The sequence below is a fragment of the Misgurnus anguillicaudatus genome, chromosome 2, assembly GCF_027580225.2.
Source record: "Misgurnus anguillicaudatus chromosome 2, ASM2758022v2, whole genome shotgun sequence".
NCBI classification, from domain to species: Eukaryota; Metazoa; Chordata; class Actinopteri; order Cypriniformes; family Cobitidae; genus Misgurnus; species Misgurnus anguillicaudatus.
The window spans coordinates 22,720,764-22,734,171 of NC_073338.2; the positions used below are offsets into that span (position 1 = coordinate 22,720,764).

General features: G+C 39.2%; 1 long non-coding RNA gene across 1 annotated transcript; it reads left to right on the forward strand.

Annotated features, from left to right (window-relative positions):
* Positions 1–1,077: 1,077 nt before the first annotated feature.
* Positions 1,078–2,739, forward strand: LOC141369237 (uncharacterized). The gene is made up of 3 exons (XR_012372810.1): positions 1,078–1,215; positions 1,322–1,693; positions 2,558–2,739. It is a non-coding gene; the product is annotated as an uncharacterized lncRNA (long non-coding RNA).
* Positions 2,740–13,408: the final 10,669 nt, after the last annotated feature.

Sequence of the window (13,408 nt, forward strand, 5' to 3'; positions counted from 1 at the left end):
CGAGCTAACTCTAGAAAGAACTGCTTAAAAGATATTTACTGCTTACACAAACGTGCAGTTCAGTAGTTTTAACTACCAAGCAACTACCTCAGGCAATATTAAACAATCAACAGTTTAATTTTTGTATTTTTATCCTGATGCAACATTTATCTGTAAAATATGACCGTATTCAGTACTGCTGATGTGATGCTCAACTTAATCACTTAAAGACACTAAAGAGAAAACACTATTTTTTGCTTTATTAGATCAGAATTACTTGCTACAGACGTGAAGAGACTCTCTCTTCATGGGCATAAGTTGCACATTCATAAACATTCTTGCCTTTCACCTCAACGATGGAAAAGTAACGTTTCAACGTTTGTGTTTTTTATACTTTGTGCTTGCGTCCGCTACCTTTGTTTTGAGCTCATTGTACTTTCCATCGCTCTGTTGTCGCGGGTTTGTGCGACTCGGATCACGGATGGACTGCAGCACGAGAACCGGACTGCAGCGCGAGAACCGGGCTGCATGTGAATGCCTTATGGGGTGATGCATGCTTTCACGGCAGTTTCCAAAAGTTTCCAACCACGCCAGAAAAGATCGCTAGATTTGTCCAAGTTGTTTTTTTAATAAAGTCGCTAAAGGGGTCTAAAAAGTTTCTTAATATAGCGACAAAGTCACTGACGTTGGCAAGACTGCACGGACCTTTTTTACACTGTAAAAGACTTTCTGCTCGGACTGACTGTGCGTGCTGCTTCTGCATGACCGGGTATGAACTCTGCTGCCTCTGGTTGGCTAACGATGGAAATTAAGCCAATCACCATCAGCTATGTGGTTGTCCCACCCCCTCTAAGACACACACACACACCAATCATCGTCATATATGTGTCTCCCACCCCTAAACACACGCAGAGAAAAACTACATTGCCTTTCTGGTTAAAAGAGCCTACTCGGGTATATATTATATATATTAGGATACCAGCGCTGGGGTGGCATGTGGGGTGGCAATGCTTTTATTTAGGGTGGCAACTGCCACCCCGTGCCACCCCGGTAGATCCGCCCCTGGTCACATGACAAGATATCATTCTGATTGGCACAACTGAATCTGTTTTAAGAGCAGGCCCGCATGTACAATCTGATAGTTAAGCTCAGACTCTAATTGGATCATCAAGATGAAAATCATTTGTGTTGTTTTTCTGCTTTTCTTAGATCTATCAAACTGCTTTGCACAGTCAGGTATATAGCTTCTCTCTTTTTCTCTTTATTCAAACTAAAACAGGAATGAATGGTTAATGTAAACAGCTGAACACCACTGTATGTCATTCACATTATTTTTGTGCAGAAGGAAACTTTGTGATGTATAGTGTGCATTATAACCAATGCATGACAAACAACCTGGAGCAACTTTCTGCCTGTGACCCACGCGCTGACTCACAACAGTTTCGCTGGATTTCAAAGGATCGCATTTTGAATATTTACACAAAGAAATGCCTTGGTGTTGGTAGTAAAATGCTGCAATGGTTGATGTGTGAAGATGACAATGTTTTGCAGATGTGGGAATGCCAAAGCGATTTATTGCTTCGACTAAAGAATGAATCTCTGTATCTTGCTGTAAATGATAATGGTGTGCCAGTCATCTCTAAAGACACTGAAACAAAGAGTCAATGGACAATTCATGGTACACAGAACAACATTTGCTCTCGGCCTTATGAAGGTACGTGCCTTAAAATACACTATCAGCTGAACTTAGCATGAAGTTAAAATGCTTGTGTTTGTTTTCCTATATAACTCTTTAACTTTATAACTGTTCTAGCTTAGTTGATAAAGCATGGTGATAACAATTTATCTGATTCAAAAGGGTCACAAATGAAAAAGACTTATATGCACTTTATGTCAGTTTTAAATAAAGTGCCTGCAAAATGTGAAAATGTGTGTTCTTCTAACCCGTTCTCACCAAAAAGCGTACAAATGACACGCAGTGTCATTATCGTGCAATAGATACGCCAAATTCCGATTTTGCATGCATATGATACGCCAGTCCTTCCCATTCACTTATATGGCGAATCGTTTCGTGACGTTTTATTTATTGTTTTCTCATTTGTTTTCTGTTTTTTTTACCATTTTCGCTTGGGTTTAGGGTTAGAACAACTTTTTGTCATATAAAAATGACATCCTAACCCAAACCCCAACTCTAACCCCAACTCCAAGCGACCATGGCTTAAATATAGATAAAAACATAGAGAAATTTGTATATTAAATAACCTGCTTAAACAAATCTGAAATCTAACCCTAAACCCAAGCGAAAATGGTTTAAAAAACAGAAAACAAATGAGAAAACAATAAATAAAACGTCACAAAACGATTCGCCATATAAGTGAATGGGAAGGACTGGCGTATCATATGCACGCAAAATCGGAATTTGGCGTATCTATTGCACGATAATGACACTGCGTGTCATTTGTACGCATCTTGGTGAGAACGGGTAGGTTCTTCAGTTAGTTTAATGGTGTTCTTCAATAGCTAAATTATAAAATATTCTTCTTATTAAATGTTTATTGTTATCTTTTTTGTTTTATAGTATTATACACAATTGATGGAAATGCACATGGGTGTCCATGCCACTTTCCTTTCCGATATAACAATATATGGTATGCAGATTGTACCAACATTGATTCCAATAGTCTATGGTGTGCTGTTGAGTCTGACTACAGTTGTAAGGGGCTGTGGGGCTACTGCCCAACAGATGACGATAACAGTAAGTTTCCCTTTCACTCCAGTTTCTGTCTGTGTTACCTGCATGGACCTTTTCAGTTATTAGGAGTCGATTATCACGGTGTACATTATAAATTTAACATTTATTTATTTATTTATTTTATTTATTTATTGTTTGTTTCGAGCAATATCTATGATACTTCACAAAACAGCAAAATCAAACGCATACATTGACAATACAGCAAGTATTAATCATCATACAGCATCAAACCCTCTATTGCTCGAAAAGGAGTGGGTAGAAGTTGAACTTATTTAAACCCACTCCCATGAATTACAATTTATAGGAAAAACAACAGGAAATAAGAAAAATGGTATGTGCTTCTATAGAAGTTAAGAAAACCCTAACATCAAATAAATATATATTCCTATACAATATCATAACCCAAAAAGTACACACCCAAAAAAAGAAACACAACAAGAAAAAAACAATGCAGAAACCACATCCCTTGCAAATTGCACACGCAATTGACAATATTAATACCAGCAATGGTAAACAGAATACCTATACGGTAAGATATTACAACCACACAATATACAGCTGTATTAATACACTTCTGATAATACCAACAATGGTAAACTAAATACCTAAAAGGTAAAATACACAACCTCATCCACCCATAAATATTTCAGTACAAGTCTCATAATATATTCATTGTATTCATGCCCGAGACTGTTCCATAACTTAATACCACGTATCGTCGCACAGAAACTCCTCCTAATAGTATTTATCCTTGGTATTAAGAAATTGCCATGCCTCCGTAAGCTATGCAGTTGTTCTCTCTGTATAAATAACTTTTGTAAGTTCACAGGTAATAGATTGTAATATGCTTTATATGACAATTGAAGTGTATGTAATTTAATTAAGTCCTGTAATTTTAATAACTTTGATTCAATAAGAAGTGGATTTGTATGATCCAAAAATGTAGCTTTATTTATGATACGTATAGCCCTTCTTTGTAACATACATAATGAATGGATTGCATTGTTATAATTGTTTCCCCATACTTCCACACAATAAGACAAATATGGTAGAATCAGGGTACAATACAGTGTACGTAGTATATTGACATCAAGGACGTGTTTAGCTTTATTTATTATTGCAAGGCTTTTGGAGATTTTAGTTTGTATGTGTCTAATGTGCGTTTTCCAGGTTAGTCTATTGTAACTCCTAGAAATTTAATCTCAGAAACATAATCAATTTGTATCCCTTCTATCTCAATTGTTTTGTCCGTTTTACTCATATAATTACCAAATAATATAGCCTTTGTTTTATCTAAATTTAAAGATAGTTTATTACTATCCATCCATTTTTTTATGTTGCTTAATTCCGTGTTAATGATATTAATGGCCTTGTCAAAATTATCATCACAATAAAAAATGTTGGTGTCATCTGCAAACAATACACAATTAATTTAAAAAATTGAAATATATCATTGATGTACAAATTGAATAATTTTGGGCCCAATACTGACCCTTGAGGGACACCACAGGATATTTCACAACACTCCGAGGAGAATTCACCCATCTCTACATATTGTACTCTGTCACTCAAGTAGCTCTTTATCCAATTTCCAGCCACCCCACGTATTCCATATCTTTCTAATTTCTTAAGTAGTATGGCATGATTAATAGTATCAAAGGCTTTTTTCAGATCAATAAATACTCCAATAGTAATTTTTTTGTTGTCCAAAGCCTTTGATAATTCTTCAGTTGCATCAATTATGGCCATAGATGTAGACCTTTTATTTCTAAATCCATATTGGCCTTTAATTAATATCAGATTGTATTTTTCAACAAATTTTTCTAATCTGGCATTGAAAATCTTTTCTAAAATTTTTGAAAATTGAGGAAGCAATGAAATTGGTCTATAATTATTAAAATTGTGTTTATTTCCAGTTTTAAATAATGGAATAACTTTTGCCATTTTCATTTTCTTCGGGACACAGCCATTTGTGAGTGACAGATTACAAATATGTGTTAATGGTGTTTTGATATTATGTATCACTTTCTTTATGATAGCCATGTTAATGGCATGGCAGTCCATAGAATAATTATTTTTGGACTTATGGACATTGTCCACTAACTCATCTTCACATACTACAGAAAGAAAGATTGTATTAGAATTATTCTCAATTTTTTCTATATTATGCTCAATTTGTACGTCTGGGATTCCTGCTGCCAAATCACGACCGATGTTTACAAAAAACTTATTGAAGCTATTGACTATCCTATTCTTACCACTACATTCACCATGTGCATCTATAAAGTATTCAGGGTAGTTAGTAGGATTTCTTTGCTTTTCTTATTATATCAGTTAGCTTATTTTTATACAGCTTATACTTATTCTCTGCTTCTTTTGATTTCAGTTTAATGAATAATTTATATAAATATTTTTTCTTTTTACATGCATTTATAAAACCTTTTGTCAACCATGGACTTTTTAAATATTTGTTGTGCTTGCTGTAAACAGAAATGGGGCAATGCTTATCATAGGAGTGTAAAAATATCTGTAGGAAGTTGTTATAGGCTCTATCTGTGTCACCTTCTCTATAAACAGAACTCCAGTCTTGTAGTCTCAGGTCGTCATTAAATGCATCAATTGCATCTTGAGTTAGTAATCTTTTATGCCTCACATTACCAATTTCCTTTGTTTTAGACACCTTACAATCATACACAACAAAAACAGGTAAATGGCCTGTAATATCACAAATAAACAAACCCGCAATTAACTTACTAGACAAATCATTTGTGAAGATATTATCAATTATGGTTGCACTGTGTGATGTAATTCTACTGGGTTTTGTTATAATTGGGAATACGGACATTGAGTACATTCTTTCAATGAATTCATCAGTTGGTTTATGTTTGTTAGGATTTAAGAGGTCAATATTAAAATCCCCACAAATAAATAAAAACTTATCACCAACTGTTGAAAACAAATTCTCCATCTCTCCATTGAAAGTATCAACACTTGACCCAGGGGATCTATAAACACAACTTATAATGATATTTTTTTTCCTTTTGTTACTTATTTCTATAGTAATACATTCCATTACATTATCGAGTGCAATTGACATATTAATTAGAAGAGAATATTTTATAGTTTTATGCACATATAATGCAACCCCACCGCCTGTTTTATTTAGTCTATTCACATAATGCAGATCATAATCATCCATTTCAAAATCAAGTATTTTCTCTTGTTTAAACCAGGTTTCAGAAATTGCTATTACACTAAAGGGATGCACAAAATTTTGTAAATATTCTCTTATTGCAATAAAATTAGTGTACAAACTTCTACTATTAAAGTGAATAATTGTAAGTTTATCATTAGGCATACAGTTATTGATATATTGATCATTCGTAGTTACAGCTGTTACTAGTAATAGAAAGGAAATTGTTGTCGGGATCAACATCCGTCTCTAAATCATGCATACGTTTGACGAAGTTGTTCAATTCTCTGTAATAAATCTGTCATTGTATAATTGTCCTTTGATCACTTCTATATAACTCAAGGATCATTGTGATAGTGTAAGTCAGATGTTACCTTAAATGAAACCAGATGATTGATGAGCATTATAATCACTGATACTTGTCCAACTCCTCCATGTTCCTTATTGTGATGATTTTCGCTTCCTCCGGAGACCCAGTTAACTTAAATTAGATTTTACCATTGGTTACCCATGTGTGTTGAATTTTTCCTTGTTTCTTGAGGAATCTTGCTTTCCTGGCCATATCCGCATTCTTTTTTGTTAGATGCTCGTTTACATTCGTTCCTTTAAGTTTGCGTCCTTGTTTTAACAGAGCCATCTTGTCTTTCCTGTTGACAAATCGCAAAATGACTGCTGCTGGTCTGTCATTATTCCTCCTTCTAGGTAGTGGGTGGCAAGCTTCAATACGCTCCCTGTCCAGCTCCACTCCTTTGCTCTGGAGAAAAACTGCCACTTGTTGCTCCACTGAGCGAACTTCCCTCTCCCCCAGCTCATCGCCTTCGTCCGCTGCTACCGCGCGCACGTACGAGCGAGGTTTGATCGGGATACCGGTGATGATTAAGTCATTTATCCAGGAGTATTGCTCCAGATCATCCACCCTCCGTTCAAGCTTAACATTAACATTATGAACATTAGACATTAGAACATATGCTTCCACATATTTATGGGTTATATTTTCACAGATCCATTATGGGTGAAAAATCCTCTAACAAACTTCTATTATCAACTTAATGATAAGTCAGAACTCACATGGCATGAAGCAAACAAGAGCTGCCAGCAGCAGGGTGCAGAGCTCCTAAGTGTTTCTGAGCTTTATGAATACATCTTTGTATCAGGTACAGAGCTTTAATGTTATTCAGAAGTTACATGTATGAAGTTTATATACAGTAAGATACAGTATTGTTCAAAATAATAGCAGTACAATGTGACTAACCAGAATAATCAAGGTTTTTAGTATATTTTTTATTGCTACGTGGCAAACAAGTTACCAGTAGGTTCAGTAGATTCTCAGAAAACAAACAAGACCCAGCATTCATGATATGCACGCTCTTAAGGCTGTGCAATAGGGCAATTAGTTGAAAGGGGTGTGTTCAAAAAAATAGCAGCGTCTACCTTTGACTGTACAAACTCAAAACTATTTTGTACAAAAAAAAAAATCTGGGATTTAGCAATCCTGTGAATCACTAAACTAATATTTAGTTGTATGAACACAGTTTTTTTAAAACTGCTTGACATCTGTGTGACATGGAGTCAACCAACTTGTGGCACCTCTCAGCTGTTATTCCACTCCATGATTCTTTAACAACATTCCACAATTCATTCACATTTCTTGGTTTTGCTTCAGAAACAGCATTTTTGATATGACCCCACAAGTTCTCAATTGGATTAAGGTCTGGAGATTGGGCTGGCCACTCCATAACATTAATTTTGTTGGCTTGGAACCAAGACTTTGCCCATTTACTAGTGTGTTTTGGGTCATTGTCTTGTTGAAACAACCATTTCAAGGGCATGTCTTCTTCAGCATAGGGGCAACATGACCTCTTCAAGTATTTTAACATATGCAAACTGATCCATGATCCCTGGTATGCGATAAATAGGCCCAAAACCATAGTAGGAGAAACATGCCCATATCATGATGCTTGCACCTCCATGCTTCACTGTCTTCACTGTGTACTGTGGCTTGAATTCAGAGTTTGGGGGTCGTCTCACAAACTGCCTGTGGCCCTTGGACCCAAAAAGAACAATTTTACTCTCATCAGTCCACAAAATGTTCCTCCATTTCTCTTTAGGCCAGTTGATGTTTTCTTTGGCAAAGTGTAACCTCTTCTGCACATGCCTTTTTTTAACAGAGGGACTTTGCGGGGGATTCTTGAAAATAGATTAGCTTCACACAGACGTCTTCTAACTGTCACAGTACTTACAGGTAACTCCAGACTGTCTTTAATCATCCTGGAGGTGATCATTGGCTGAGCCTTTGCCATTCTGGTTATTCTTCTATCCATTTTGATGGTTGTCTTCCGTTTTCTTCCACGTCTCTCTGGTTTTGCTCTCCATTTTAAGGCATTGGAGATCATTTTAGCTGAACAGCTTTTTGCACCTTTTATAGGTTTTCCCCTCTCCAATCAACTTTTTAATCAAAGTACGCTGTTCTTCTGAACAATGTCTTGAACGACCCATTTTCCTCAGCTTTCAAATGCATGTTCAACAAGTGTTGGCTTCATCCTTAAATAGGGGCCACCTGATTCACACCTGTTTCTTCACAAAATTGATGACCTCAGTGATTGAATGCCACACTGCTATTTTTTGAACACACCCCTTTCAATTAATTAAACTAATTGCCCAATTGCACAGCCTTAAGAGCGTGCATATCATGAATGCTGGGTCTCATTTGTTTTCTAAGAATCTACTGAACCTACTGGTAACTTGTTTGCCACGTAGCAATAAAAAATATACTAAAAACCTTGATTATTCTGGTTAGTCACATTGTACTGCTATTATTTTGAACAATACTGTATTAGCAGACATAAGAAGCTATCCAAAACTCGTATACAAAAACAGAACATTAAAGGTATTCAAAAGACAGCACATTTCTGACTTTAAATTGTTAACCAGGAATGATTATAAGGAGAAACAGTATACTGTGGGCAGGACTGAACAAAGTAGATGGGTTCAGTGGGCAGCAGAGGAGAAATGGTAAGATTCATCTTTCAGTATAACTGATTTCTTATACTGTAGCTTAACTGATGTGAGACTTAAGTAATATCACATACTAGAGAGAGAGAGATGCAGAGCGGCCTCTGCTAAGGGAAACGTGGTAGAATTAACCCCACGGGAAAATACACACATAGAACGCAAATGTGGGCGCCTAGCCAAATACAGTTTTACAGAGAATACATCTAGTTCGAGGCTGACAGCCAATGCTCCGCAACATCGGCCGTCAAGGTGGACATGCTGTTAGTTCGACCGAGTTCAGTTCCATACCTAGAAAAGAGATCCCCTGCACAGGGCAAAGTCTGCTCTTTTTCCAGTTACCAAAGACCCAAACGAGCGAGGTACTTGAACACATAATCTCTGCTGTGCAATGTTCTCAACTATCTCGCTGAACAGGCCGGCTAGGGACACTGGAGCATTCATGAGTCTGGTTTTATCAACACCACGTACACACTCAAACTCAAGTTCAAAATCCAGTAAAAGAAAAGATGTGGAAAAACTGCGAGCCTCCGCTTTGGACCTTAGTTCCACCATCTTCAGACAAACAGTGTTCTTTTCCGAGCAGGATAGGTAGCTTCTCACATGCAGGTGATCTGCTGGCTTTCAAAGCAAAAAAGATTATTTGGTACTGCACCTGCTGCTCGTTAAATACTCACGTGACGGGACGGCGCCAGCAGATGCAAATACCCACATGCCAAGTTCATTGGCGTTTTAGTAGTTTCTCGAAGTAGATTGGTCCCACAATAGCGGGTTCACAATTCTTCGGTCACAACGTGACATTGTAGTGACCGACTGAAAGGGAACAAAGGTTCATCAGAGACATTATTAAGGGAGCAGTACATCAGTTCAATCGAGCTACAAACTTTAAGACTTGTAGATTTCAGACTTGTCTATATAAATGAGCAAAAATTATCACATTATTGTGTCTTATTTTGTATTGCTAGATTTAAAATTAAAGTGAGAAAAATTTCAATTCAATTCAATTTTATTTATATAGCGCTGGTCACAATACTCAATTGTTTCAAAGCAGCTTTACATTAATAGAAGCAGTAAAAGCACAGAAAAACGACAGATAGCACAACCTCCCCGGGGTAAAAAACCCCCTAGGAGAAAAAAAACAAAAACCCGGGGTTGTTTAGCCGAGGAAATAAAAATAAAGTCCTAGGAGGGAAAAACCCTTGGGAGATATACATGTATATACACACATATAAACGGATAAGGAGATTAAGCGGAGATTAAGCAGAGATTAAGCGGAGATTAAGCGGAGATTAAGCGGGTCCTGCCGGTGATCCTTGGTCAGGCATCAGCTGGGCATCACATTGAAGGACGACCAGTAGATCAGAGGTGTGCCGACTTTCACATCTACCGGAACTAGGTCTGTTTGTCCCATTGTCCTCAGGGTCGAGGACGAGACAGGGAGAGAAAAACAAAATCATATTAAAGAAAGAGTTAAAGATTTAAGTATAGGAGCTGTACTGGTGCTCTTCCATTGCATAATACCCACGGTTTGGGTCCGGTCAGCTTACTTATATGCACTGGGTGCAATACATAGTACCCAATACTTTTTTAGTAACACCTCGGTTGGGGTTCCAAACGACCCAAGCCGATACCGAAACATGACGCAAAAACACTGTAGATCACTGATTGGTCAGAGAGAATCGTCACTACCTGTATCATTGCTATAATGTAAAGATTAGCTTTACCTTTGTTCTAGCTTTACCTTTAAAGCTAACACCGCCAAAGTGAGGTGAGCCAACCTGACCCAAACCAAACCATGGGTACTATGCAATGGAAAAGCGTCATACGATACATGTATGCCTACCGTGTAGTACCCCCAGAAGGGGAAAAACAACACACAGGTAGACTTTTCTATGTTTTATACCTTGAGCGCATTGTTGCTGTAAAATGCATAAATCTAGATTTAATGAAAATGTGGCAACTCAAAAGGGACAGAACTTGACAGTGCTTTGACTTCACATCATATACATTTTTGGCTTGTTCTAGTGCTGTGCTTATACAGACGGAAGCCGCTCTCAGTCCGGTGAAGCCGTGTGAAGTTACCAGCACGTTGAGGCTAGACCAGTGCCAGTGAAGGCGATCAAATCGTCGGGTCTCCAATGTGTCAACGTTAACCCTCGCCGATCCTGAGAGAGGACGGTTGTGAACCATAATTGTGCATCAGTGTGGGTAAGCGACTGGTATTTACTGTCTGGGCCGATTGATGTATACAGTTACCTACATTAATCATCTGCTTGCGGAGCCTCTCCAAGAGTTCGCCCCAGTTCAGTACCCCTGGAACCAGATAGGATGGGGGAGCTAGGGAAGCGTTTGGCCCCGTACGCCTTGCCAGTCATTGCTCTGCAAGTCCACTGCCCCCAGGAAAAGCGTGGGGTGAGGTAACCATTATAAATGTACTTGACTCTGTGTGAATACCTTACCTGTGTGGTGTAACTTACCTCTGCTTCTAGCACAAGCTGAAGAGGAACGCAAAGCCCCAGTCTGTAACTACTTACCTTTGTGCGAATACCTTACCTGTGTGGTGTAACTTACCTCTGCTTCTAGCACGACCCGAAGAGGAACGCAAAGCCCCAGTCTGTAACTACTTACCTCTGTGTGAATACTTTACCTGTGTGGTGTAACTTACCTTTGCTTCTAGCACGACCCGAAGAGGAACGCAAAGCCCCAGTCTGTACTTTACTTACCTCTGTGTGAATACCTTACCTGTGTGGTGCAACTTACCTCTGCTGCTAGCACGACCCAAAGAGGAACGCAAAGCCCCAGTCTGTAACTACTTACCTCTGTGTGAATACTTTACCTGTGTGGTGTGACTTACCTCTGCTTCTAGCACGACCCGAAGAGGAACGCAAAGTCCCAGTCTGTAACTACTTATCTCTGTGTGAATACTTTACCTGTGTGGTGTGACTTACCTCTGCTTCTAGCACGACCCGAAGAGGAACGCAAAGCTCCAGTCTGTAACTTATTTACTTTCGTGTGGATACTTTACCTGTGTTGCATAACCCACCTCGGTTTTCAGTCCCGGCCGGCGAAATAACTTACTCCCGGGAATCAGGGTCGACCTCTCCTCCCCCTGCCATCCTCGATTCATCTTCGACGGCCGTGAGGTGCCCAGTGGAGTTCGCCATAGTGGCCCTAAGGGGCAAGAGAAGAGGCAAAACGCATCAGACAACCACCGGTGGCAAGTAGTAGAAATTTCCTAGATGAAGCACTAATTGTATTTCCCTGTTCTGCCTCCAGGAGAAGCGGAGGGCGCCACGGATTTAAGGAAACCCCTGGCAAGGAGTCCTAGCCCCCGCTCCACACTCAGAACTGTCCTGGAGACAAAAAGAAGAAACCTTGTTTTAAACTGCCCTTTCCCCTTTCCCCCTTACCTTTTTAAATATTTTATAAAGTTGTATTTTAACCGTAGTATACTCTGTCGGTCTGGTCATTGGGGTGGCTTAGGGAACCTCCCCGAGGTGGAAACTAGGAAGGGGCGTGACCCTTTAGCTATCTCGGGTCCGCTCCGACCTGTGACATTTACATTTTCATGTCCCTCCCACACTACCACCGAGCAACCGCCCTTCTCGGCGCATGTGCATCAGTAATAATATGAACGCATACTTAGCAAGAATACTTACATAGCACTCAGAGATACAATCAATGGTTCATAAAGCACAATTACCTGTTGAGAAGAAATGTGCCAAGCTCTGCATCCAACTTGAACCCTTTAAAATCTTGTAGATTCCTCCACCTTTCAAATGCTGGTCTGATATTGATCCTAGTTTTATTACGGCCACGGTCGCTTTCTATCTTTGTTTCCTGGTTGTTTTCCTAGCTCTAGTTGTTAACCGAGGAATCGAAAGTTTGTTAGTGAATGTTCTCTCCGCAATCACACTGCGTTCAATCCAACACGATATTGTAATGCGCGTGAAGGGGAGGGGGATTTGTGGCGCGTGCAGGTACTGTGATTGACAGGCAGATTTTACACAGCCCTGATTAGACCAAATGAACCGGCCTGCGCTGATTGGGCCAAGTAAACCGGGAGCGGTGGATTTTTTCAAAAAAAAATAACGGGCCCTAGGTGGAGCTAGAAGCACGGGTTCCCTTTTGAGAGCGGTCACTCGACATTGCGTCCGCTGACGCTATAGGAACTCCTCCCTCTTTCGGTTTCTCTGAAGCTTTTATTGAACAACGCCAGTGTTCTGGCCAATGCCGCCCATGACAGCATATAGGGGCGGGACTTCTGCTGCTATACAGCCTGTTTAGGCGGCAAAATACTCAGATTCTTTCTCTTCAACGTGACTGAAGCGTCTCGCCGTAGATCATCTCACTTGTGAGGGACGCAAGGATCGCTTCCCTTACACGTGTTCCGGCAGAATTTTACAAGGATTTAGAGCTTCGCTGCTCGAGTGAAGAACCGTGTATCTTATGGACTCCGAGAGAGGTAGAACAGC